This window comes from Capricornis sumatraensis, chromosome 1, assembly GCF_032405125.1.
Source record: "Capricornis sumatraensis isolate serow.1 chromosome 1, serow.2, whole genome shotgun sequence".
NCBI lineage: Eukaryota > Metazoa > Chordata > Mammalia > Artiodactyla > Bovidae > Capricornis > Capricornis sumatraensis.
This window is the reverse complement of record NC_091069.1, coordinates 186,562,736-186,589,538: the sequence shown is the minus strand read 5'-3', so window position 1 is coordinate 186,589,538 and position 26,803 is coordinate 186,562,736. Positions and strand designations below refer to the sequence as shown.

The 26,803-nt window shown below is 42.0% G+C and overlaps 1 protein-coding gene across 2 annotated transcripts in view; it reads left to right on the top strand.

Moving 5' to 3' along the window:
* ST6GAL1 (ST6 beta-galactoside alpha-2,6-sialyltransferase 1) overlaps positions 1 to 26,803 on the top strand; it is a 146,420-nt gene that overhangs the window by 77,644 nt on the left and 41,973 nt on the right. Inside the window, exon 1 of one of the 2 annotated variants that reach the window (XM_068977846.1) lies at positions 4,268 to 4,365. The exons of the other annotated variant lie outside the window; for it this stretch is intronic. The gene's annotated coding sequence lies outside the window, so the exon portion shown is untranslated. Of the gene's footprint in view, positions 1 to 4,267; positions 4,366 to 26,803 lie in introns of those variants that run through there. 2 annotated transcript variants of the gene reach the window in all.

Below are 26,803 nucleotides of genomic sequence, written 5' to 3'. Positions count from 1 at the left end.
CTAAAGAGGATGACAGCGGTAATTCCCTATAAGTTTTCTGGGAGGATCAAGTACCAAGAATATAATTAGTACTCAATAAAATGTTGTAAATATGGGTTTGAGTCTTAGTTTCAATATGTTCTAGATCCCTTCTTCAGGCAAATTACTTAACCTTTCTGGTCTTGTGCATTCTCATCTGTAAGATGGGATCATAGCATCAGCCTCACGAAGACGTGAAGGGATTTTAATGAGATAACATATAGAGAACATTTAGCTGAGTCCTGCACATGAACGCTCTCCATAAGTGTAATGAAAAGAAAAACTGCTTTTTCGTTTTATTTTCTGCCCTTATATTGATCTGATTCCCTGGTGGCTCAGATGATAAAGCGTCTGACTGCAGTGCGGGAGACCCAGGTTTGATCCCTAGGTTGGGAAGATCCCCTGGAGAAGGAAATGGCAACCTACTCAGGTATGCTTGCCTAGAAAATTCCGTGGATGGAGGAGTCTGGTGGGCTACAGTCCGTGGGGTCACAAAGAGTCGGACACGACTGAGCAGTTTCACTTTCCTTCTCTCACTGTACTGATCTAAGCAGCAGTTCTGTTGCAATTAGCTCAGATTTTGACATATATGTCCTCACTGTGTTTTTTTACTGTCCACATTTGCATCCTGAAGCAAATGGGAGGCAAGTCGACATTGTCATGTCCCTGAAGCTTTCAACAGGTTTTAATGAAATCTTGTTTTTAAGGTTAGAGAGAGCATAATTTCACGGAGAAAGGATGATACTTCAGATACGTATTAATTTTGTGGCTTTACCCGATGGTTGGCGTCAAAGGAAACTGTCAGGTTTATGGAAGGTATCCAGTGTTTCTTTATGCTCAGCAACACAAATCAAGTCTGTCTAAATGATAAGGTAAAAACCCTGTCTTAGGGAATGCAAAAAGTGGCCAATGACGTGCTTGAACATAGCTCATCTCACACCCCCTCCTCTCATCTGTTCTGACTCCTCTTCCTCTTCATCTTTCAGTTCAGTTCAGTCGCTCAGTCATGTCCGACTCTTTGCGACCCCACAGACTGCAACACACCAGGCTTCTCTGTCCGTCACCAGCTCCTGGAGCTTGCTCAAGCTCATGCCCATCATCTCATCCTCTGTCGTTCCCTTCTCTGCCTGCCTTCAATCTTTCCCAGCATCAGAGTCGGCTCTTCACATTAGGTGGCCAAGGTATTGGAGCTTCAGTGTCAGTCCTCTCTGACTATTCAGGACTGATTTCCTTTATGATTGACTGGTTTGATCTCCTTGCAGTCCATCTGCAGTGATTTTGGAGCCCAAGAAAATAAAGTCTCTCACTGTTTTCGTTATTTTCCCAGCTATTTGCCATGAAGTGATGAAACCAGATGCCATGACCTTCGTTTTTTGAACGTTGAGTTTTAAGCCAGCTTTTTCATTCTCCTCTTTCACTTTCATCAGGAACTCTTTAGTTCATATTTGAGTTACTCAAATGTGAAGTTGATCCCCAGGCTCCGCAAACCATACACACTGTGTGGCTGACTTCTCCACATGGCACACACTCTGTGGCTGTTATTCTTACTTACCTATTTCTCTCCCTCTGGAGTCAGAGTCCTCCACAGTCACCCTCATGTTCTCATTGCCTAGCTCTGGTCCTGAGCAACATAGCACTCCATCAGTATGTATTGGCTGAATGGAGAAACTTGCCAACATCTGCATGTGAAGTTAGAAGGTGTGTGTAGAGTAGTGACAGGTGCATCTGCAAAGTGAAGCAAGTGGGCTGAGGAAAAGGAAAACAATAATATTTATGTTTGGAAAATGCAAAGACTTTCCTTTGCCTATACTGCCTTGTGCCCTGTGAGGCATCGGTATTCCCTCATCCCAGATGTTTCTTGCCCCTAAGCCATGTTTCTCTATCAACATCTTGCCAGCTCCCATCTGTTCCATTCACCCTTGCTGAGGGTTTGGGGTGATGATGATCCTGTGGTGTGTTCATGTCCAATTTGTAGCCTTCTGATTTTGGGGGTAAAACCTGGACTCTGGGCATATCAGCAGAAAGGAGGAGTGTTTTCTTCTTTAATCCTCATGCCCTATAGGTTTGAGAAGGGCCAAGGTCTCTCTGGCTTTCCTTGGATGGTAGTCACTGGTGGCATGGGGTGCGAGGCAGGTAGAGGAATAATCTTGGCATGAAATGAGTCTTTGCTATTCAAATGTTGGCTCTGGGGCCTTCTGCATTATCACTGCTCAGCTGGGAAGTTGAATCTAACTCAGTAATAGAATTCTTTGCTGAGCACCTCCTGTATGTTGGACAATATACTGAGAGCTTCATAAATGCTGGCTCAGGTACTTACATCTGTAGGACGATTGTGAGACATGTCCTGAGAAACCTGGCAGGCCCTGAAGCCGGGAGCATAACAACAGCTTGGTGACAGAAGGAGAATTTGTCAGGGAGCCAAGTAATCTGAGTTCCACTTTGGCTCTGTCATAAAGTGATCATGTAGCTCTCTCTGTGGCAGTGGACCTCAGTTTTTCCATCTATGAAAATGGGATGAGGAGAGTTTGATCAGATGCTTTTAAATTTTCTTCTGTTTCATGCCATCATTGTGTTGAACACGGTCCAGCCTGCTCTCTTCTTTGCCTGAGTGACTTTTTGGATTGCAGGTTGGGACTATGTATTCTGATAGACTGAGTGACTCTATCTCCTGGTGATACTCTGACCTCCTGGTGACAAAAAACTTGTTTTCTTGAATGTTTCCTAACCATGGGCCTACCACATTGGCGAGATATGAGGCAACACTGTGTTAGGTCCTGAAACATTTTGGCTGTATGTGTTTATTCTGGGACAGTTGCTTCCAAGCCTGAATGTAGTGTTTCTCACACTAACAACTGAAATTAATCATTAGGACTGCTTTTAAATAACTTGGCCTTTAAATGTGTGGAAGTTCTTGTTATTTTCTCTTTTATTATTAGTGCCTTTTGTGTCTGGTCTAAGAATCTTCTCCTACCCCAAGATCGTGAAGATACTCTAATATGTTTTCTCCTAGAAAGTCTGTAGCTTGATTTTTCACATATAGGTCTAGGATCTGCTTCACATTAATTATTTAGATAGAGTGTGAAGAACAATTCAAGATTCATTCTTTCCCTATATAGATGTCCAGATTCTCCAGAGCAATTTATTAAGAAGACCTTTCTTTTTCCACTGAATTTCACTGTAAATTTCACTGTAAAAAAAAAAGAAAAATGTTACTGTTGAAAAAAAACCTAAGTTACTGTTACTTTTGGATTCTGTTCTTTTTCATGGGTCTATTTGTCTGTCCTTACTTAATCACTGTCTTGATTACTGTGGTTTTATAACAAGTCTGGTAATTTACCTTTTTTTTAAACTTTTTATTTTGTATTGGGGTGAAGCCTATTAACAGTGTTGCGATAGTTTCAGGTGAACACTGAAGGGACTCAGCCACATATAGTAATTTATGTTTTTTTTTAAATTCTGTGTTTTAAGTCCTCTGTATTTTTTTAAAACAAATTTTTAGTTATCTTGTTAATTTCTACAAATTGCCTGTTGGGATTTTGATTGAGAATGCACAGAAGTTAGAGACAAGGCAATAGTCAAGAGTCTTCAGAGAAACAAAACTAATAGAACATGTGCATGTTTACCTTATCAATACTCTTACAGACTTACCTGGAGTAATGTTTGACCAAATATCTGGGCACCTGTGGTCCAAATGACACATTAAATTTATCATCACAGTCTATTTGGGGGAAAATGAACATTTAAACAAAACTGAACCTTTCAATTCATAAACATGATATATGTTCCCGTTTCTTTAAGTCTTCCTTAACTTCTCTCAGTAAGAACAATTTTATAGTTTTTCAGTGAGAAGTCCTGGCTATCTTTAATTTGCTTCTTGGCATTTGATGTTTTGTTATTATAAATTGTGTATAAGATATATTTTCCAATTATTTGTGTATTCATAGTGAATACACAAATAGTAAGAATGCATAGTGTTTTGCAAGAAATGTAATTCCCAATTTGTCAGACAGCAGTGATGTTTAGGAGCTACTGTTCTAGAGGTAAGGCATCACTAAAACGTCCTTTTCATCGTGTGCTACTTTACCATTGCTAAAGCATTTCCTTCCTTTGGACCTGACAAGGGCTCTCAGAGACAGGGGAGCTATTATTATTCCTAATATCATATAAGGAAATTTGGCCTCAGGGATATTATCTGAGAGTCCTGTGACTGGCAAGTGACTATGGCAGTCCCCGGCTGTCAGAACTCAGGGCTCTCCTAAGAGAGAGGGTCTGCTCCTGATATCGCAGTCTATGTTTATCAACGTGGACTTTTATTGAGGACACACAGCAAAGGCGTCTGGCTTTATGGTGAGTCTTTGGCCTCTGGCCTCTGTGGACAGCATAGAAGGCAGGGAAGAACGCAGCAGAGGGGGAAAGGTGGACCGAGGTAACTATAAGTCACCGGAGCGCAGAGGAGGATAGGCTCGCCATCAGCCCATTAAGCGCGTTGTCTTTTGTGAAAGATCCCGGGGCCCCACCGCAGCTAGAGTGTGAGCACTGTACGCCGTGCATGCCTTGCACAATTGTGTGCCGCATCCCAGAGGGAAAACAGCAAGCACAGAAGCCTTAAATACCCAAGAATCATTTAAAGTCGAGGAACCTAATTTACTGAGTGTTTTGTTTCTTTTTCTTTTGAGAACTGCAGTAGAAGTTGATTCAAATCTAAAAGACTTGACTCAAATCTAAGAGACTCTCTTCCTTTAAGTTTCCTTTTCCAGCCTTTTCAGTTTCCGTCCTTTCTCTCTTCTCCTCCTCTTCCCTCTGTTACTGAGTACTGAGTGCCAGGTCCTGCAAATGTAGAGATAAATGAGGGGGCTTCTCCCCTGGGGAACTTAAAGTCTTACAAACTTTTTGGACTGTCACCAATCAATAAGGAATGTAGTTTATGGTATTATAGTTGCATTTTTAAAAAGTTTTTATTTTTTTGAAATACATACTGGAATATTTACAAATGAATGTCATGCTATTTGGGATTTGTCTAAAAACTAGCTAGGGGGTACAGGAGTAGGTAGAAATATAAACAAAATAAGATTGGACATCATTAATAACTATTGACTCTGAGTCCTGGGTCCATGAGAGTTCATTATTTGTCATCCATCTATAGCTACCTTGCCAGCTCTGATCTATTTCAGATAAAAGTTTCATGAAGCACGGTTATTATATGCAGTGAATTTTGATACTTTCAAATCTAGTTTGCTCTCTTTTATAAGCCAAGTGATGTTTTAAATTGTTTTTGACTCATTAATGTAAAATAATATGTATTTTGAAAAACACTGGTATAGTGTGGGAGAGAAGGACCTGTAAAATAAGTGATTACCAGCCAGCCCAAAGTGCTGCTAGAGTGTGAGCTGAGGGACACGAAGGAGAGAGAAGGTCTGGGCAAACAGAGTCCTGGAGAGTCTGGGACTCCCTTGCAGATGTCTTTGAGCAGTTTGAATGGAAGAAGAAGCATTTACATGTTGACGAGATGGCAAGGAGGGATATTTGAGCTCAAGGATGAGGGCCCTGGTGCAACTGGGCATCAGTGAGGTGGACTAGGTGAGCCTTAGTTAGGTCAGTGCAGCTAGAATCTCAGAGATGAGATTATAGATAGCAGCAAAAATCACAAAAGGTCTACACGACAACTTAAGAAATTGGGAATTTTTTCTGTGTTTCAGGAACGCATTTTGATGATAAACCTAGAAATGACCCTGTAACATTTGCTTTTTCTCAAGATTGCTATCAGCTACAAGGAGGTAGACTAGCTTATTCTATGCAGCGATGGTTTACAACGGAAAACACAGACCCAGAGGAGACCTGGTCTTGGAACCCAGATCTCCCAACCCATCTCATGCATCTCGTCTCCCACCCTGCCACATGCTTCTCTGAAGATCCACATAGATACACAAATTGAGCTCCTACAATTTTTACTAAAGCAAAAATTATAGTCATTTCAGGACATAGTAAGAGCTGTGAATAGAGTAAGCCCTGTCCTTTCTTCTTCCCACTGCAGGGTTCTCTCATCTGCAGAGTGAAGTTATGGTAACTGAGAAATTGATAATAGTCACTTACAACATGGTATTTCTTTAGGTGCTTTACAACTATTACCTCACTTAATGTTCACAACAATTCTATGTGGTAATTATTTTTTCCATTTCACAGATGAGAAAGCTGATATATATACATAAAAGTAAGTGATGTGCCTAAGGTCCCATATCTAGCAGTTAGCAGAGCTTGAATTTAAGTGAAGTCCAATCTCTTAACCACTGTGATGCTTCTTAGTTAGGTTTGATTTCATTGAATCCAGATGTTTGAACAAAGATAGTCAGTGAAAAGATTTGGCTTTCAGCTTGATTCTCAATATTGCTGAATCTGAATCTTCCCTAATTCAGAGGAAGGAGAGTGTTTTTCCAGCTAGGAGAAGAAGGATGGCTTCTTGCACGGAAGTGATATTTTAACAGAGCTTTGAGAGATGGGTGAAATTTTGAGAAGTAAAAAATGCTGAGAACAAAGGGCAGAGTACCAGCCAAGATGAAATAATCCAGCTACAACTTCTCCTCACCACTATTTACAACAAAAAATTGGGTAGAATGCAAAAACCAACTACATGAAAACTTGGCAAAGGCAGATAGGATACTGTAGTCAAAACTTGAATAATGACCCTTGCCATGTGGAATTGTGTAGTTGTTTGGGAGGCTAGAACTCTGAGATAACCCCATATTTCCAGCCAGAGGAACCAGGAAAATGAGCCAATGAAAGCCAGAGACTCCAAGGAAATTCCTGAGAAGAAAGAGCTGAAAGGGGGACCCACTCTGTGTATGGTTTGGCACAAGTCCTGGGCATTCTACAAGATGTGGGATGGATCCTATGAAGCATAGCAAAAGTTTGAGAACTTAATCTGTGGTATTAACCACTATCTGAGTCCCAGATAAACCCTTGAGTTGCCTATGTGACTGGCACACCCAGTTGGCACAGGAAAGGCTTTGAAAATTGAATTGACGTTAGAGATACGGTCATAAAAGATGAAGGAGAATTTTCTATTTGAACCAAAGTGGGCTAAATGCCTGCTAAAAAAAACCAGAAGTATCAACATTTTTTTTCAGAAGAATTTAACAGAGTTTAGAATCTCATGACCTAACATTCAAAAGTCCAGGATACAATCCAAATTTACTCACTATGAAAAGGACCGGGAAAAGCTGAACTCAAAGGGAAAGGTTTTCAACAGGTGCTAACCCTATGATATCTCAGATGGTAGAATTCTCAAAGATTTAAAGTAGCTGTTAAAACCATACTCCACTCTTGAAAGACATGTAAAGAGAGAGGTTTTCAGCAGAAAAATGGAAACTATACAAAATAACCAGATAGAAATTTTAGAACTGTTGAAGAGACAACATCTGAAGGAATGAATCCACTAGATGGGCTCAGTGACAAAATAGAGATGACAGAGAAAGAAGTCAGTGATCTTGAATATAGAGCAATAGAAATTATACAACACTTAAAATATACTTGTAAATATATTTTTTATTGGAAAAAAATGGATAGAGTCTCATGATCCTGTGTGTGTGTGTGCTCAGTTGCTCAGTCATGTCTGACTCTTTGCAATCCCATGGACTGTAGCTCATCAGGTTCCTCTGTCCATGGGATTCTCCAGGCAAGAACACTGGAGTGGATTGCCATTTCCTCCTCCAGCAGATACTCCTGACCCAGGGATTGAACCTGCGTCTTCTGCATAGGCAAGTGGATTCTTTACCACTGAGCCACCAGGGAATTATCTAGCCACAAATGTCAATGGTGCCAATTTTGAGAAACCCTGCTCCAGACTAATCTAAGTTTTCTCCCTAGTGATATTTCCAGCATTTTCTTTGTGCTCTAATTCTGGACATATATTTATCTTGCATCTGGTTTTGTATTGTTCTCTCTTTTGTTTCCATTGTTGAATGGATGTAAATTTTGATACCAGCTTTTTCATTTATCCAGTTGTATAATTTTGGTCAGGTCACTAAACTATGCTATGCTTCAACATCTGTATCTGTAACATGAGATCAAAGTCAATACGCATAGATAATGCACTGACTGACATTTTCTCAGTATTTGCCATGGGCCAAGGACTGTGCTAAATGCTTTAGGTTTGTTATGTTTCACTTCTTCAAAACAGCTCTGTACGGTTAATGTAGGGGCTTCCCTGGTGGCTCAGCGTAAGGACTTTCTGCCTGCAATGCAAGAGACACAGGTTTAATTCCTGGGTGGGGAAGATCCCCTGGAGAAGGAAATGGCAACACACCACAAGTATTCTTGCCTGGGAAATCCTATGGACAGAGGAGCCTGGCAGGCTACAGTTCATGGGGTCACAAAGAGTTGGATGTAACTGAGCACACAGCACACACGGAATCACAGTGAATCCCAAATGGAGTAAATCCCAATGACAACTACTCAGTCACATCATATTACACTGCTGAAAACAAAATTTAAAAAAATATATTGAGAGCAGCCAGAGAAAGATGATACACTATATGAAAGGGAAACCTATTCAAGTACTGCAGACTTCTCATCTAAACCCATGTAGATCAAAGACAGTGGAACAACATCTTTGAAGCAGTAGAAAAACAAAGCTGTTAACCCAGAATTTTATGTGTAGAAGAAAATCTTTCATGATTGAAGACAAAATATTCTCAGATATAGGAGATCTAGGAAACTCATTTTAAATCATTCTGGAGGGAAATTCTGAATGTAAGCAATAAAAGAAGAGCAGGAGAAATAATAAATATCCAACATAGATTCTCCAGCAGTGAAAATACACTCAAAAATATGAAATAAAAAATTGAGCAAAAAATACACAAGGGTAATTATAGATTACTGGCAATATTTTGAATTTATTTCCTGCAAGTCATTTTCCTTTGTGAATAATTTTTCCCTTTTCTTTTTCTCCTGCTTTTTCTCTCTTTCAACTAAGATTTTATAGTTTTATAATATTCTTTATCAGTTTGCATTATGTTTTGAATCCATTACTATTTTGTTGAGAGACCTTATCTAAATTTTTTTGTTTGATAATGGTTTGGTTATATTTATAAAAAGATAATGGTGATTTGGTTATATTTATAAAAAGAGTGCTTTTTAGAGATCCATAGTGACATAATGGATGCAATGATACAATGTCTGAGATTTTCTTAAAATAGTCAAGATGGAGGATTGGGTTCTTATGTTAAAGAAATGAAACTTGCCTTAAATCAGTAATTGTTGATGCTGGGTAAGGAGTACATGGTGGCTCATTATATTACTTTTTTAGCCATGTCTGACTCTTTGTGACCCCATGAATTGTAGACTGCCAGCCTCCTCTGCCCATGGGGTTTTCCAGGCAAGAATACTGGAGTGGGTAGCCATTCCCTCCTCCAGGGGATCTTCCCAATCCAGGGGTTGAACCCCAGGTCTTTTGCATTGTTGGATTCTTTACTATCTGAGCCACCAGGGAAGCCCATACTACTTTCTATAGTTTTCTAAATGTGTTTTGTAAATTAGAAAGCTTTAAGAAGTCTTCGTAAGTGTGATTTTAATTGTTTAATCACACCCTGTCCTGCAGACATTCCATAAAATTAGATTCTCCTATTATTGTTGTGAATTGAGGCTGTTTCAGGTTATGTGTTGGAGAAGGCAGTGGCACCCCACTCCAGTGTTCTTGCATGGAGAATCGCAGGGACAGAGGAGCCTGGTGGGCTGCCGTCTACGGGGTCGCACAGAGTCGGACACGACTGATATGACTTAGCAGCAGCAGGTTATGTGTGGGCTGAGATTGAATCAGACAGCTTTTCTGATTATTTCCTTTTTGGAGATGTAATTACTGAGTTATAAGAGAAAGGGCTTTTTAATGCTTTGATACATTTTGCCAAATTGCCCTTCAGAAGAGATGTCCCATGTTATTTTTGTTCAAGAGACACATGGGAGTGCTCTTTTCAGCTCTATATTATATATATATTTTTAACTGCTCGTAATTTTTTTTTTAACAATGACTGGACTTTATTTGGACCTTAATTCAAACAAACTCTTTAAAAAAATCAGCTTTATAAACAAACACACATATTTGAACTTCTGGCTAGATATTTGATGGTATTAAAATTTTATCATTATGTTTGGTTTATTTGTTTATATTTACTGGGTTTGGGGGTTATGTTTTGTGTTTCTGTGGTTACTTTTTTTAAAAAATTAATTTTTATTGCAGGATAATTATTTTTAAACTGCTATTAATTTGATAGGAAGAAGGTGGCATCTTGTTATTTTAATGTATATTTCTTTGAATTTTCAATAACACTGAACCCTCAACCTGCCACTGGATTGGTCCCCATCCTCGTAGGGAGAAAGCAAGGGAGACAAGTAGAACAAAGAAGATTTACAGCCCCTACTTATTCCTCCCTTTTGGGGATAAGAAGCAAATGCAGACACAGAGCCCTGGGTTCAAATCCTTTCTGCAACTTCTAGCTACTGACTTTGAACAGCCTTTGGCTCTCGGAGCCTCAGATTTTTCTACTGAAGAAATAGAGCAGTCTCACTGGCCTCTGTAAGGGTGAGGTGATAGAGATTTATAGGGAAATAATCTGGTGTGCAGAGGTCAGTCTGAAGATGGTCAAGAAGTCTTTATAGGGCTTAAGTTCAGGATATAAAAGCACCACCTGGTGTGCAGAGACAGCAGGAACCCAGAGCCAGCTCTCCTGCCTGGGGACGGCCCTGGGGGACTGCTGCTGGTGTTTGGTGCTTGGGTCAGCACCTCTTTACCTTTCATTCTTTACAACCTCCTCACACGGCAGTCTTCCAGTCACTGCTCAGCGACAGAGGCAGCTATCCCGAGCCAGGAAATTAATCCTGGGGAGTGAATGCCAACACCTAGTGTATTTATCTGATTCTGTGGGAGTGCACCTTTCAAACCTCAGCTCCGGATCGTGATGAACTTCAGGTAGGTTTCTTTGGCAGTGTCTCCCCTTCTTCTTTGGAGCAGAATTCAGAGTAGGAATCTGCTCTTTTCAGGGCAGACTAATTTCACTGTCCCTCCCTCCCTGACTGCTCACCTTCCTACTGCTCCCTCTCTGCCCAGGCCCAGAATGTCTAAATTGGACATATTCTTGCTCTACACCTAGAGGTTAAGAGCGGCTGAGACACAGTTGGGGCCTGGAACTCTGAATAACATGTCTCACAGCTCAAGAGACAGCCTGACATATTTTTCTATTTACTGCTTTGGAACAGTGGCGGAGGGTTGGGGTTACTCTTTGGGTCTTTTGAATACCAAATGAGGAATGTGTGTGCATGCATGCTAAGTTGCTTCAGTTGTGTCTGACTCTGTGCGACCTTATGTACTGTAGCTTGCCAGGCTTCTCTGTCCATGGATTCTCCAGGCAAGAATACTGGAGTGGATTGCCATGCTCTCCTTCAGGGGAATCTTCCCAACCTAAGGTTTGAACCTGTGTCTGTTATGTCTCCTGCATTAACAGGTGGGTTCTTTACCACTGGTGCTACCTGGAAAGCCCCCAAATGAGAAATCTCCTGAAATCAAAGCTGGGTGCCCAGGCCCTGGTGCTATCAGCCTAGCCCAGTTTTGCTCTGGAATCACCTCACTGATTTCCCGTTTTCTTCCCTGGACACAGTCTACTTGCAAAAGACCAAAGAGTGGAGCTGGGAGATGGAGTGAGTTTAGCTTATTTTCTAAGTTGAAGGAAGATTCAGAGGCAAAGTCAGCAGGCTTTCTTGTGAGAATTGGGGTCTACCGACTTCTCCTGTCTTGGGCAGTGAGCCAGCCAACTCCTGCAGGGCTGTTTGGGCAGAGCTTCTCTAGTTGTTTGCCTGCAGAAGACTCTCAGGTATGCCATGCGCTGAGAGAACTGAATGATTTTGTATTTGCATTTTGATGATCATTTAAAAATGATTCTTTTTTTAAAATTTTATTTATTTATTTTTTTAAATTTTTAAATTTTTATTTTTACTTTATTTTACTTTACAATACTGTATTGGTTTTGCCATACATTGACATGAATCCACCACAGGTGTCCATGCGATCCCAAACGTGAACCCCCCTCCCACCTCCCTACATTCACCCCAATTCATAGCTAAACGATCCTTTAGTAGAATAAACTACTGGTGTCTTGAGTTAACGTTTGTCAAATAGCAAGCATTTCTTTTCTTCTTTCAAATGGAAGAGTGCTTGATGAAGCTCAAACTTTATTCCTATTGCTTTATAGAGGTGGTGAACTCATGCCATTGTCTTGGAGCCTTAAGGTTCCTTCTCTATTATTTCCCTAGTGTTTGCACCACAACCCTGTGAAGTAAGGATTATTAAGCCCCTTTGATCATAAGGAAACAGAGGGTCAGAGAGGATGAGTGACTTCCAAGGATATACAGCGATTTGACCTGAGAACTGGGGGTCCTCACATGTATACCATGATATCAGGCTTTTCCATGAGTTTGGCCCTCCTGGTAACAGCTCCTTGTCTCTAACTCCTTTGAGAGTTCCAGATTCTGGTCCTCATTGCTTTGGATCAGTGTTTGAAATGGTTAACACTATAAGTGGCCAATATTGATTTTGTTGAGATGGACATCTAGGTCCCATATTTAACCAGGCAAATATTGAGTCATGTACTCCTGGAACATTCATCTCTTCTCAGAAATGAAGACTTCCTCCATCCTCAGTAGATAAGCCTTCTGCTCCTGGCAGGCTCAGGTTCACAAGGTGCCATTTATTAAGCACCTGCCATGTTCCAAGGCATGGTAGGATCCTTTCTTCTAACCTTATAGCAACTCTGTGAGGTAGGTGGTTTTGTATACATTTTACAGATAAGGAAGCTGACCCCCAGCACGTTCATATAATTTGCATAGGGTCATACTGATAGCCGATGAAGCTAGGATCCAGATTTGTCTGACTCCAAGGCTGGGTTTGCAGGAAATTTAGCTCCACTCTTCCAAATGGGGCCTTGTGTGTGGGCCTTCACCATCTTAGTCCTGATCCTCATCTCATGAGTGTGTGGGGGTGGGTAGGAAGTGGAGGTGCACCTAGGTTGTCTTGACCTCTGGACCCTGAATCAAACCTGAGCTGGGATTCTGGCTCTGTGTCTTACTAGCAGAGTGACTGTGGAGAAACCCACAGCCTCATTTGTAAAATAAATTAGACAATTGTAGCATTGTTTTGATCGTTAATCAAGTACTTGGCCCAGGGCCTGGCCTGTAATAGTTGCCCAAGAAGCAGTGACTATTATTTGTTTGTTGGTCACGTACTCTCAGGGAGTGGAGAAGAGGGTTTTGGGGATGGGCAGGTCTGCCCCCCCGCCACCTACTCCCCCACATGGCTGAGCTGGCACAGCACCATGTCGGCTCGGAAGCTCCCTTCCCTGCTCTGGAGTTCTTGATCTGCTGTCCACTGTGCCTCTGGTGAAAGCCAGACTCTCCCACCTGATGCTGTGCCTCACTGTGGGGCTTGAGGCTCCCTTTCAGCTTCACCTCCCGATGCTCAGCTTTGTCCCCCTGCCTGGGCAGACTTGAGCCTCTCTGTGCCCAGCACCCTGCCCTTGCCCACCTCCAGGCCATTTCCCTCCCATCCCACGGTTCTTTCCCATCCGCCAAGGCTTCTTTGATCCCAGGCTGGATTTGAATCCCTCCTCCTGGGCTAAGATCCTTGAACACCTTCTTTTCAAGAAGAAAACACTCACTTATTTGGTAAAGGAAGGTGACCCACAGGCCCTGACCCAGAGATAACTGGGCCACAGGCTCTGGCAACACAGAGGTAACTAGATGGTTCAGGTGCTCACTCTCTAGTGAGAGGATCAAAGTAAACAGTGCGTTAAATATTTTGTCTTTGACTTCTCATGGGATTTAGGATGATTAGCATCTTGAGGGCAAAAAGAGTGAGTACGAGTTACCCCTGGGCCGCTGTTCTGAGCTCACAGTTACCAGTGTCTTGGTTGAATTGATTGTTCTAACAGATGTGATCAAAGGTAAGCTCACAGTTCTGGCACCCCCAGGCCAGCACTGGTAGGGTGTGGTTAGAGGGAGAGTGGGAAGCCCAAGAGCACCCCTCTCCCTTCTGTGGCCCTCTCTTCTACCCCTCCATCTTCCTAAGTCACATTCTATGACTGAGTCAGCATGCAGGGTTTGGCACCTTTTTGATGACTTGCTATTGGCTTCTAGGGAGGGAAGCACGCTGGGCTTAGAGCCAGATATTCCTGGGCCAATCATATGACCTCCTCCAGCCTTGGTTTCCTCTTGTATAAAATGTTCAAACAGTAGACTCAACATTCGTATGAGAGTTCTCTGGAGATCTTTGGAAATGCTCCACATCATCTTCATCGTTCTTACCAAGTTCTCATTTACTGATAGTAGTCCTAAGGTGAGGTGTTCTTTCATTTGATGGGTAAGGACATCAGGCACATGCTACCAGAGCACAGAGTTGCCCCCATTTATGCAGTCAGGCTTAAGCGATCTGTGTCCTGAGCAACTTGAGTGATCTGTGTGCTCTATTGATTACATGAATATGGAGCTGTAAGCATTTGTAAGTCTATTAAAAGAAATTCATCATTGGGTATAAACTTTCCTTGACACAGACTAGCAGTCTGGTTTCTTTGGGGGCCGTAGCTCACAAAGTGAAAGTCGCTCAGTTGTGTCCGACTCTTTGTGACCCCCATGGACTATACAGTCCATGGAATTCTCCAGGCCAGAATATTGGAGTGGGTAGCCTTTCCCTTCTCCAGGGGATCTTCCCAACCCAGGGATCAAACCCAGGTCTCCCACATTGCAGGTGGATTCTTTACCAGCTGAGCCACAAGGGAAGCCCAACAATACTGGAGTGGGTAGCCTATCCCTTCTCCAGCAGATCTTCCCGACCCAGGAATTGAACTGGAGTCTCCTGAAACACAGGCAGATTCTTTACCAACTAAGCTATCAGGGAAGCCCTACAAGCAAGCAGTTTTTTCTATCATGACCTGAAGGGTTTGGAACCCCCCTGCGCCCTGAGTCATGGTCTGGGGGTGAGCTCTCTTGCAGACTAAGGGACTCAAATAGTCAAAATCCCAAATGTTGACTCTGTAAAGGCCAAAGGTCAAGTGTCAGGACAACAACCATCCAGGGCTGCTGATGGACTCAGTGAGATGGTAAGTGTCCAGCCCCGGAGTGTGCCCTGGGCTCTGAACTATGGCACAGTTACTTTCCTTTTTCACTAAGATCATTTTCTTCCGGGGTTAGTGGGCTCTGCTGTGGCTGAGAGTGTAAGTCAAACAAGATGAACATCTGAGTACGGGAATTAGGAGCATGGTCAGACAATTCTGGATTTACATCTTGGTGCTGCCACTTCTTTAAGATTCAGCTTCCTTATCTGTGAAATGGAAATGATAGCAATGCCAGCCTCAGAGTACAGGGACAGGAGGGAGATCTGGGGGTGGGATTAAGCAGTGAGTGCTGATATCTGATCTCTAAGTAGAAGACCCAAACCTTCCATCTGCCAACACAGGGACAGATATCAAGTGATCTGTGTGTACGTGAGGTGGGCAGGGAGGCAGATGTGAAAACCCCCAGAAAATCAGCTCTTGCCTTCTAGAAGGAACTGACCATGGGCCAACAGCAGGGTGGAGTGTGAGCCTTCCTCTGGGACCACTGTTTGTCCAGGAGATGACTTTTCACACCACTGCTGCCTGTGTCATCTGGCGATCACACTCAAGGTCACAGATGGGAGGGGAGAAAGTTGAAAGGTCCACTTTGATGTAAGGGTTTGTAACAGATATGAGTTATTCACATCTTCACTTTGGTCAGGGAGCCCAGAGTTAATGACATTTGACCTGAAAGTCTTGGAGATTTGGATTGAAGCTGAGGCCCTGTCACCCCACCTCCTTAGTAACTCTGGCCCATCACAGGCAGCAAGTTCCCTGGACTATGGAAAAGCCTGTGCTAAGTAGGGACTTAAAATGTCTGAGCTCCTGTGTTGACCATCAACCATGTCCACCTTCCCTGGTAACTGGCATTACCCCTGCCCCACCCCAAAAGGCCTGGACCTTATCCTGTTCCACCCAAGGACCCACCCCAGTGAATGTCACATTCTTCAAGGCCTCAGTCAATGTTTGTTTGTTCAGGCCAGTTAAATCAGAATCTACCGAGGAGAATATTAAGCATCTAGCTGTATTTCTACTGAAGTATAGTTGATTTACAATATTGTGTTAGTTTCAGGTATGCAGTAGAGGAATTTGGTTAGACATGTATATCTATATATGTATAGACATTTTTTCCATTATAGGTTATTGTAAGATACTGAATATAGTTTCCTATGTTATGTAGTAAGTTCTTATGGCTTATCTGTTTTAGAAACAGTAGTGTACATCAGTTAATCACATCCTCCCTAATTTATCTCTCTCCACATCTTCCCCTTTGGTAACCATTAGTTTGTTTTCTATGTCTGTGAGTCTGTTTTGTAAATAAGTTCACTTGTACTATTTTTAGGCTCCACATATAAGTGATATTATATAGTTGTCTTTCTCTGACTTTCTTCACTTAACATGATAATCTCTAGGTCCATGCGATGCATGTTGCTACACATGGTAATATTTTATTCTTTTTTATGGCTGAGTAATACTCCTTTGTGTGTGTGTGTGTGTGTATGTGTGTGTGTGTACACATATATACACCACATCTTTATCCATTCATCTGTTGGTGGATACTTAGGTTATTTCCATGTCTTGGCTATTGTAAATAGTGTCACTCTGAACATTAGAGTGCATGTATCTTTTTGAATTAGAGTTTTCTTTGGATATATGCCCAAGAATGGGATTGTTGGTTCATATGAAAACTATTTTTATTGTAGTTTTTGCCATTTTCAATAGTGGCTGCATCAAGTTACATTCCTACCAACAGTGTTACCTTCTTTCCACAACCTCTTCAACATTTATTATATGTAGGCTTCATGACGATGGCCATTCTGACTGGTATGAGGTGACATCTCAGTTTTAACTTGCATTTCTCTAATAATTAGCTATGTTGAGCAGATTTTCATGTGCCTTTTGGCCATATATATGTCTTCTTTGGAGAAATGCTTATCTTCTGCCCATTTTTTTTTTTGATTGGATCATTTATTACTGAGTTGTAAAAGTTATTTGTATATTTTTGAAATTAAACCCTTGTTGGTTGCATTGTTTGCAAATATTCTCTCCTATAAGTTGTCTTTTTTCTTTTCTTTTATAGTTTCCTTTGCTGTGCAAAAGCTTGTCAGTTTGATTAGGCCCCATTTGTTTATTTTTGCTTTTATTTATATTTGTCTTGGGATACTGACCTAGGAAAACATTGCTATGATTTATGTCAGAGACTATTTTGCCTATGTTCTCTTCTAAAAGTTTTATGGTATCATGTCTTATATTTAGGTCTTTAAGCCGTTTTAAGTATGGCATAGAGGTGTGTTCTAACTTCATTGATTTACATGAGGCCATCCAACTTTCCCAATATTACTTGCTGAAGAGATTGTCTTTTCCCCATTATATATTTTTGTCTTCTTTGTTGAAGATTACTTGACCGTAGGTGTGTGAGTTTTTTTCTGAGCTCTCTATTCTGTTCCATTGATCCATATGTCTGTTTTTGTGCCAGTACCATACTATTTTGATTACTGTAGCTTTGTAGTATTGTCTGAAGTCTGGAAGAGTTATGCCTCCACTTCAGTTCTTTTTCCTCAGTATTGCTTTGGCAATTCTGGATCTTTGGTGTTCCCATATAAATTTTATTTGTTCTAGTTCTGCGAAAAATGTCGTGGGTAAGGCATCTGTATTTTTAAAATGCTTCCTAAGTGCTGTTAATGCTCAGGCAAGAGCAGCAGTCTTCTAAGGAGTTCCCTTCAGCCACATTGAACTTCATGACTATGGGATTTAGAAGTGAGGAGCACTTCTGAGGACAGACTTGATCAAGCTCTTTCTCTTCTATATTCTCTTCGCATGGTGTCCCATTTGGCCTTGAGATCAATTTGCTAAGATGAGAGGGGTAAAGTCATCACCTTGGTGATGTTAAAGAGAGGCCGATCACGTCAGTGATTCTGGTATTTAGGAAATGTTAAAGAACTCTAGTCCTGAATTCCTCCTGTCCAACAGGTAAAACTACATGGGGGGAAATTGGAAATGGCCCCTGACACAGTCCCCAGCGGTGGGGTTTCTGGAGGAAATTATGTTTAAGACAACTAGCAGACATCATTGTTCTCACTAAAGATACACTTAAACTGGGGTTTGAAGAGTGAGATGTAGGTCATCACACCTTGTTACCAAGATTTAAGACAATATTCTTAAACTTTGTGATGTCGGTCATCATGCCTTGTCTCCAAGATTTAAGACAAAATTCTTAAAGTTTGTTTTTTCGGTAGCACTCTTTCCCTCCTGTGTTGTTGCCATTTAGTCCTCCTTTGTTCTTTAGTGTGTGAGAATTCTGGGCAGCTAATTACCCTGCCTATCTATCACAGTGCTGCTGTTCTGTCCCCAGGGAGCATCTTTCTGATATAACTGCTGCTGTGCAGTCAACTGCTGAGAGCTGAGGTGATGAGGAGGGAGGCTTGTGTCTGTTTGATCTGTAAGTAAGTGCGGTCACTCAGTTGTGTCCGACTCTTTGACTGTACCCTGCCAAGCTCCTCCGTCCATGGGATTTTCCAGGCAAGAATACTGGAGTGGGTTGCCATTTCCTTCTCCAGGGGATCTTTCCCACCCAGGGATTGAACCCTGGTCTCCCGCATTGCAGGCAGACTCTTTACCATCTGAGCCACCAGGGAAGAACAAAGTGAAAGTCACTCAGCTGTGTCCGACTCTTTGTGACCCCATGGACTATACAGTCCATGGAATTCTCTAGGCCAGAGTACTGGGGTGGGTAGCCTTTCCCTTCTCCAGCAGATCTTCCTAACCCAGGAATCGAACTGCAGTCTCCTGTATTACAGGCGGATTCTTTACCAACTGAGCTATCAGGGAAGCCCTGTTTGATCTGGCAGTCACTAAAATTCTGGTTTTACATTGCTATTTTCCTTATTTTTAAGCACTTAGGAGCCAGATTCTTCCAGATAAACTTAGAGTGCCTAAATTTTGCCCAGATAGGTGCAGATGGGGGTAGTTTTTTAAAAAGCACTCTTCCATAGATAGTCAACTGGCAGAACCTGTTTTTTTGGGAGGCCAACTGAGATCAGAAAGTTATGATTTTATTGGGGTCAGTTTCAGGTCATGGACAAAGCAGAATTCCTTGCCCAGGGTTTCCTGAGACCCATCAGACACTTCAGGGTTTCAAAAAGTCAAATGGGAGAAGCACATTTGTCCCCAAAAACCTGCTGAGACCAAGGAAATCATCAAGTTTCTTTGTTTCAAACTCAGCTTGTGTCATCTGATTGTGATAACAATGACAGTCTTATGCTGGTCAGAACCTCTTTTTAAAAAAATTATTTATTTTTAATTGAAGGATAATTGGTTTACAATATTGCTTTGGCTTTTGCCATACATCAATATGAATTAGCCATAGGTATACACATATTCCTCTCCCTCTTGAATCTCCCTCCCACCTTTTCCCACCCCTCTAGGTTGTTACAGAGCCTCTGATTGGCAGCAACATCCTTGTCCATTTGATGAAAGTTTCATGAAAGTGAGTTGCTCGGTTGTGTCTGACTCTTTACAACCCCATGAACTATACTGTCCATGGAATTCTCCAGGACGGAATACAGGAGTGGGTAGCCTTTCCCTTCTTCAGGGGATCTTTCCAACCCAGGGATCGAACCCAAGTCTCCTGCATTACAGGCAGATTCTTTACCAACTGAGCCATAAGGGAAGCCCTGTCCACTTGATAACCAACAAGAACACAAATTATTAGTTAAATTTGGCTGTCAACAGTTTTCAAAATTTGGGGGTCATGGCAGGGGTAAACAAATAAAAAGGCACTAGATGTAAAAGAATTTAGAAACGGTGGCTTTGGCTAAATTAAGGAGAACTGTTATTTTACTGTGCTAATGAAATGCTGGGATGAAGAGAGAATTGTGTGGACAATGAAAAATCTATAGGTAAGAATTCTAATGAATTCTCAGAATTCTACTTACACCAGTAGAAATAAATGTATAAAGTCTGGTGGGTTACAGTCCACGGGGTCTCAAAGAGTCGGACACTACTACACAACTAAGCAGGCACGCACGCACACACACTCTACTTAGTAGCTCATTTAGTTACAGTAAACAAATAGAACAAATAGATTCAATTCTTACTCACCTTGCCCAGAAGTGACACGTGTTATTTTTGGTCACAGTTTATTGCTGATAACTAGTTAAACAGTCTCAGTTCCACCTAGATGCAGGATGTGTGTGTATGTGGCCGCATACACATTTCCTGAAAAATATCAATATAATCCCTGGTTGGGCCGCCACTTTAAGCAGCAACTCTATATGGCAGAAAAAGCACGTCTTTGGTAGGGTGGCAGCTATCACTGACGTGAAGAAACAAGAAAATGAGTCATTGCAGAGTTGAGTGGTAACTCAAGTGACTCAGATTAAGAGTTTGAGGAGACTTCCCTGGCAGTTCAGTGGTTAAGACTTCATGCTTCCAATGCAGAGGCTGTGGGTTCCATCCCTGGTCTGGGAAGTTAGATCCCAGGTGCTGTGTGGCACAACCAAAAAGTGGAAAAAAAAAAAAAAAAAAGGAGTTCCTGATCTGAAAGAAATGGAAGCCCATTACAGGGAGGTTTCTGGAGTCTAGGACATAGAGACTACTTCTTGAAGGTATTGTGGTTAGCTGAAGGCAATATGATATCAAGGATTCTAGTCTGGGTACAGAAAGTTTGGGTCCTGAAGTACAGACCAGGGTGAAGTTTGCACACTGACAAATTAAAGAGATGGAGATCAGCATAAAGTGTAAAGAAGTGTCAACAGAAGTTTCCAAAATGGTTACTGGCAATTCTAGTTGACCTGATAAAGCAGAGGCACGCCAGTAAACAAACAGCCTGAGTAGAGGGACATATATTGGATAGCAGAACCAGGCTTACAAGTTGGAACAGTCTGGCTCACACCCCATTTACAATATCTTAAGCTTGACCATTTACAATATCTTAAGCAAATGGCTTAAACTCTTTGAGCCTCAGTTTCTTCACTCATAAAAGAGAATTGTTGATACCCGCCCCACTAGGTGGTTGCAAGAGTTAAATTTGGTAACGCAAAATGCGAGCGCCTGGGAAGAACTCTAGTTAACAGGATCCTGGGTTTTCCTCCCCTGGCTTGTTGCAATAGCCTCTTAAAAGGTCTTTCTTTTTTTTTTTTAACTTTTCCCAACCTGCCACCCACACAGTTGATTCTCAGTGTAGCAGCCAGAATGATCCCTTTTAAACCTAAGTCAGCCAAGTCTTACGTAGAGTGAGTTCGAGTTCTCAGCTAGAGTTCTTATACCAGTGGAAACCCCTCCGTGACCTGTACCCACCACTTCCCTGCCCCTTCTGCACTGTTCTCCTCCTCACCCTCTCTCCCCAGGCCTCCATGCTGGTCTTCAAGCAGGTCAAGCGTGTCTCTGCCTAATGATTTGTTGGTCCTCCCTCTGGAACCCTTTTCTCTCAAAAATCTGCCTGAGCCCTCCTTCACCCCCTCCAATATTTGCTCAAATGCTTTTCAGTGAGGCTATCTCTGAATATTTAATTTACAAGGGATCCTCTGCCCCCTAGCCCCTACTATCCCTCTCCATCTTCCCTGCTTTAATTTTCTATCTACTTACAAAGCACACTGTATGTTCTTACCCTCTCACTGGGAGGCATATTCTGGGGCGTGAGATTTCTGGCTGGTTTCTGCACTGTCATATCTCCACTTTGGCTCACAGTAGGAAATGAATACTTGCTGAATGAATGAACCTATTATGAGTATTGGAGCATGTTGTTCTTTAAGCTCTGGACCACTGCAACATGGAGACCTCCCTGTTCATTTCCCCACCCCAAACTCCCTTAGATGATCAGGATTTAGCCCCCCTTAGAATATCAGAACAATGGGAGGATCATTGAACTTGAAACCATTGCATCTCAAGAAGCCTTGGGATCTGACACTAAGTTTACAGGAAACCCAGAGCCAAGGGGAGTAAGTTGATACCACAAGGAAGTCTTAACCAGATTCCGTATGTGGCATATTCCACAGGACAAATGACTTAGTTTTTTCAACAAATGTATATCATGGAAAAGAAAAAAAAAAAAAGTAAAGCAGTAGGGAACTGTTCTAGATTAGAAAAGAGTTGAGAGTGGTGTATCATCCAAACACAATGTGCCCACCTTGATGGGATCCTCATTCAAGGAATTTAGTGTAGAAGACATTTTTTGGAGAATTGGCAAAAATTTGAAAGTGAAATGGCTATTGGATGATAATGACATCGTGGTCATGTATGTACATACACAGAACCTAACACGTAGGGCGTGGGGTGGGTAATATTATACAGAATTCAGCTCCACAGAAATAGATTTTGAGGGCCTGTGTTCTCAGTTATCCCGTGGAGGGTAATAGCTAATACTATTCTAGATGGCAAAGTGTGCTGTGCTAAGTTGCTTCAGTCATGTCCAGCTCTTTGAGGCTCTATGGACTATAACCTGCCAGGCTTCTCTGTCCAAGGGATTCTCCAGGCAAAAATACTGGAATGGGTTGCCATTTCTTTCTCCAGAGATGCCAAGGAGGTAAGTTAATTCATTACATAAATGGATGTCTTAGGCTATTAAGACTTAGTTTTCTCATGGCACCCCAGTTAAGAAGAGCTGGTATGGGGAACTGACACGAAGCCTGGCATTTGCTTTAAATTACTGGAATGTGAGATGGATAAAACAAGGTTTGCAAAATACTGATAATCTTTGGATCTGGGTTATGAAAGCATGGAGGTTCTTTATGGTGTTTTCTGTCCATTTTTGTATGTGTAAATGCTTCTGTAATAGTCACTACAAACTTAGTTTTTCAAGATGAGGAGGAGGTGAAACAGTTCTTCTTTCTCAGGAGGAAAGAGGCCTATTTTTTTGTTTTTTCCTCTCTGTGTCTCTGTGTGGCGTGAATTGGGGTGTGAAGGAAGAGAGGTGGGTCTTTTGCTTGGGAGGAGCGTTGTGTCTGTTCAGCCCTCCTTGCAGGCCCTTTTGTTCCTTCCTCCTCGGCTCACCCCGGACTGATGGAGGGGAGCAGACTTGTCTTAGCTGGTAAGAGTGGGGAGATGGCTTTTGGGGCTGGGGCTTCTACCGCTGGTACTGGGAGGTGGGCGTCATACAGAAGGAGAGCTGATGGGCTGTGACGCGCTTACTTTCCACCAGGCACCTATTGAATTGGAAGGCAAAAATTTCTACAAATATGTGCCCACTAAAGACACAAGACTGAAGACAAATCACAAGCAAATGGCCTGTGATTTTTTTTTTTCCCTTTGTCCACTCTCTTAGTCCTGAGTTCAGCGCTCCCCTCACCTGTTCTGAGAGGCTGGCACCATGGAGTAGCTGCCCTCTCTGTGGTGGGGATTCAACACCCCTCACAGATAAAGTTCTGTTCTCCATGTTTAGGAAACCTGGGGGAAATGTACTCAGCCATTTCACAATCTTCTCCATTAGTGCCTGCCTGGCTGGGAAAAGATCTAATCTCTGTTAAGAGGCCATTTTGTTTGTTTGTTTGTTTGTTTGCAGTGTGGGTCTGGAACAGGCAGGAATGAAGGCCCGTTTACCTTTAGGGCTCTGATCTGGCAAGATTCCCCCCTCCCCTGCACTTGTCAGTGCAGCCACTCAGTTACTTGGCGAGTCTCTCATGGTTTCCTTTCACTCCCTCCTGAGTCAACAGCTACGGGTTGGTTTCCATTGCTTATCACGTTTCTGATTTTTCCTGCTCTTTTGAGTAAAACTGGACTTGTCAGAAGTGTTTTGACACAACGACTAAGGTTCTGACCTCTGCTGGCTCCCATACAGTGGAGCTCAGTGGTCGGGACCTGAAACACTGTGTCTGACAGCAGCCTGGACCAGCTCTGCTGGGGACCCTGGGAGGTGAGCCAGCTGCACACACCTCGAGCACTATTGATGCTGCTGGGATTAAATGGCCTTCACTCAATGACAGGAACTTTACGTTTTGTATTGATGAAGTATTTAGCACATATGAAGTCTATCAGTATGTCCACACAGTCCTGTGGAGGCAAATTTTAAAGTGTACTTATCCATACTTCACAGATGAAGACGCAAGGCTTACAGATGATGGCAAAACTGGTCTAATATCCTGTAACATCTGACAGAAAAGCCAGGATTTGAATCTGGGCTTTTGAGATGCCAGAGCCTGAGCTCTTTCTCCGAAGTTGGGGCTTCTCAAACTAGTGGTGGTGAAGGACAGGATTTCTGCCCTAACCTCTCCCACATCCATAGTTCTTAAAATACAATAAAAAGGAATTACTAGAATAATGAAATGAAAAAGACATTTAAAATAACAAGCCATATTTTAAAAGTTACTATTAGACTCAACAGGCATAAAGTTACTCTTTCAAATTACTGTAAAATTTGATTACACTGAATTTCTATGCTTTTCCCATCCTGTATCTTGATAAAGGTTTCTCAGACTAGCACTTTTGTTGGCATCAGGATCACCTGGGGTGCTTGCTAAATGCAGTTTTCCTAGCTGCATCTCTACTTGGATCGGAATGACTGGGGGTAGAATTCAGAAATCTACACTTTAACAACTAATTTCAATAAAGTGCTCTAAATCTGATCATCCTTGTTCTCTGCAGTGCTGCCTCCTCTCTACAGATTATAGAGGGTACAGTAACAAGTGTAGTGAACATAATGTCTATTTTAGTCTCCCAACCTGAGCCCTACTCTTCTTTTTAGTTTGTTTTTAAGTATTAGAGGCTTCCTTTCTGCAGAAGCTCACCACCAGAGCCTGTTTCTGAACTCATTTTAGTGCATGTCAGTGACAACATAAAAGTGTAGTCACAACCTGAAAGTAGAGAGTTATTTTATTTAGTGGGAATGTTGAAGACTCCGAGCCTGGGAGACAGCATCTCAGTAGCTTTGAGGAAACTTCTCCAAGAAGGCAGGGGGGAACGTCAGGCTATATAAGTTTGGAACAAAGGGAGCAGGCAGTCTGAACATCAAAGGTGAGGAATCAAGTTAAGGAATTTAGCTTTCTGCCTACAGGGAGATGCAAGCCTCTGGGCTCACTGACTGCTTTCCTTGCCAATCCTGTCTCCTTGCTTATCTTGCTTCTTGCACTCCCCCAGCTCCTCAGCAGTCACTATGAGGGGTCGCAGCATCCGCTGGATGGAGGTTTGGGGAGCCCTCATTCACATTTGAAGGCCAGAAATCGCTGATGGTTGTGACATTTCTTGTTGATTAATATGGCAGGAAATATTTTCATTTCACATCAGCAAAGGTGTTTTGGGTGCAAACTAGACGGGGAACAGGTCACAAGGTGCCCACATCCAGGAGAGAGGGAGTATCACTAGAACAAAGTCCAGAAGCTGGGCACTTCTGTGTGTAGAGGTCGGGGAGAGGAGCGGGAACCAGTGTCAGAGACAACTGAGGAGGAGTGAACAGTAAGGGGAGAAAAAAAATGTGGGTTTTGGAAGCCAGAAAGGGGATGTGACCAACTGTGTAAAGTACGGCTGATGGGCTGAATAAGACAAAGACAGCCCTGAGCATCTGATTGGTAGCATGGAGTCATGGAGGTGTTTGGGATGTGGCAAGAGCAGTCTTACAGAGATGAGGGAGGCTTCATGGAGGAGCTTCAGGTGAGAAGGGGAAGAGGGAAATTGGAAACAATGACTCCAGAGAGTTCTTTCAAGCAGTTTTACTGTAAAGGGAAGAAAAAGGTCTCGAGCTTTCATTGGAGGGACAGGGAAAAGGAGATTATTTAGACCTGACGAAGTGGCTAAATAGGCAACTTCTGTAATGTGCTGTATCTTTTTTTCAGTTAATTCCTCCAGTAAAACAGAAACACTATTGACCATAACTTTTTTGTTTCAAGCTCTTTGAAACTCTCCTTAATCTCAAATGATGTTGTCTAAGAAGAGTCTGCAAATCACCCTCATTACTTACATAGCTTAATTTGAATATATTTGAACAAAACATCATTGCATTTTTTTCCACATTTGCTTTATTTTTGGCTGAATTACTTTAAAGTAAATTTCATTTCTACTTCAAATACATAGTTTTTTTCTAACATAATCACATATATAATCATGATAATGCTATTATTATATCTAGCAAAATTAACAGTGATGTCTTAATATGATACCTAATCTATATTCAGATAACCCAGTTTGTCACCACGGTTGCTCTGTTCAAACCATAGATCTACAGGCTGCCTGTGATTGTTGTCTTTTCTTAAGCTATTTGGGTTTTTTTTTTGGTGTGTGTGTGTGCCCATTGACTTGATGAAACTAGTTCAGTTGTTCTATAGAGTGTCCCACTTTCTGGATATATCTGATAAATTAGGGTGTCTTTTAACTTGTTCTTCTTTCTCTTGTATTTCCTAAAAAACTAGAATTGCGTATACAGATTAAACATCTTAGATAAGAATTTTTCATAGGTGGTGCTGTGTGCTTCACATTGTCTCACTTCAAAAAGCACAAACTATTGAGGTGTCCCATTGTTAGTGATGCCAAGACTGATCTGGGTCAGGCGGTGGTTGCTTCAATTAGGAGAGTTTATTTTTAAAGATAGAAGAAATAATAGCATGCCTTTATGCTGATGATCTTTGGCAGAAGGCTATCTATTGAAGCAGAAGTAAAAAAGAGGGATTTTTAAGAACATCCTTAAGTAGACAAGAGTGTGTGGAATCTATGGAAAAAATTGGATATTGCAAGTGTTT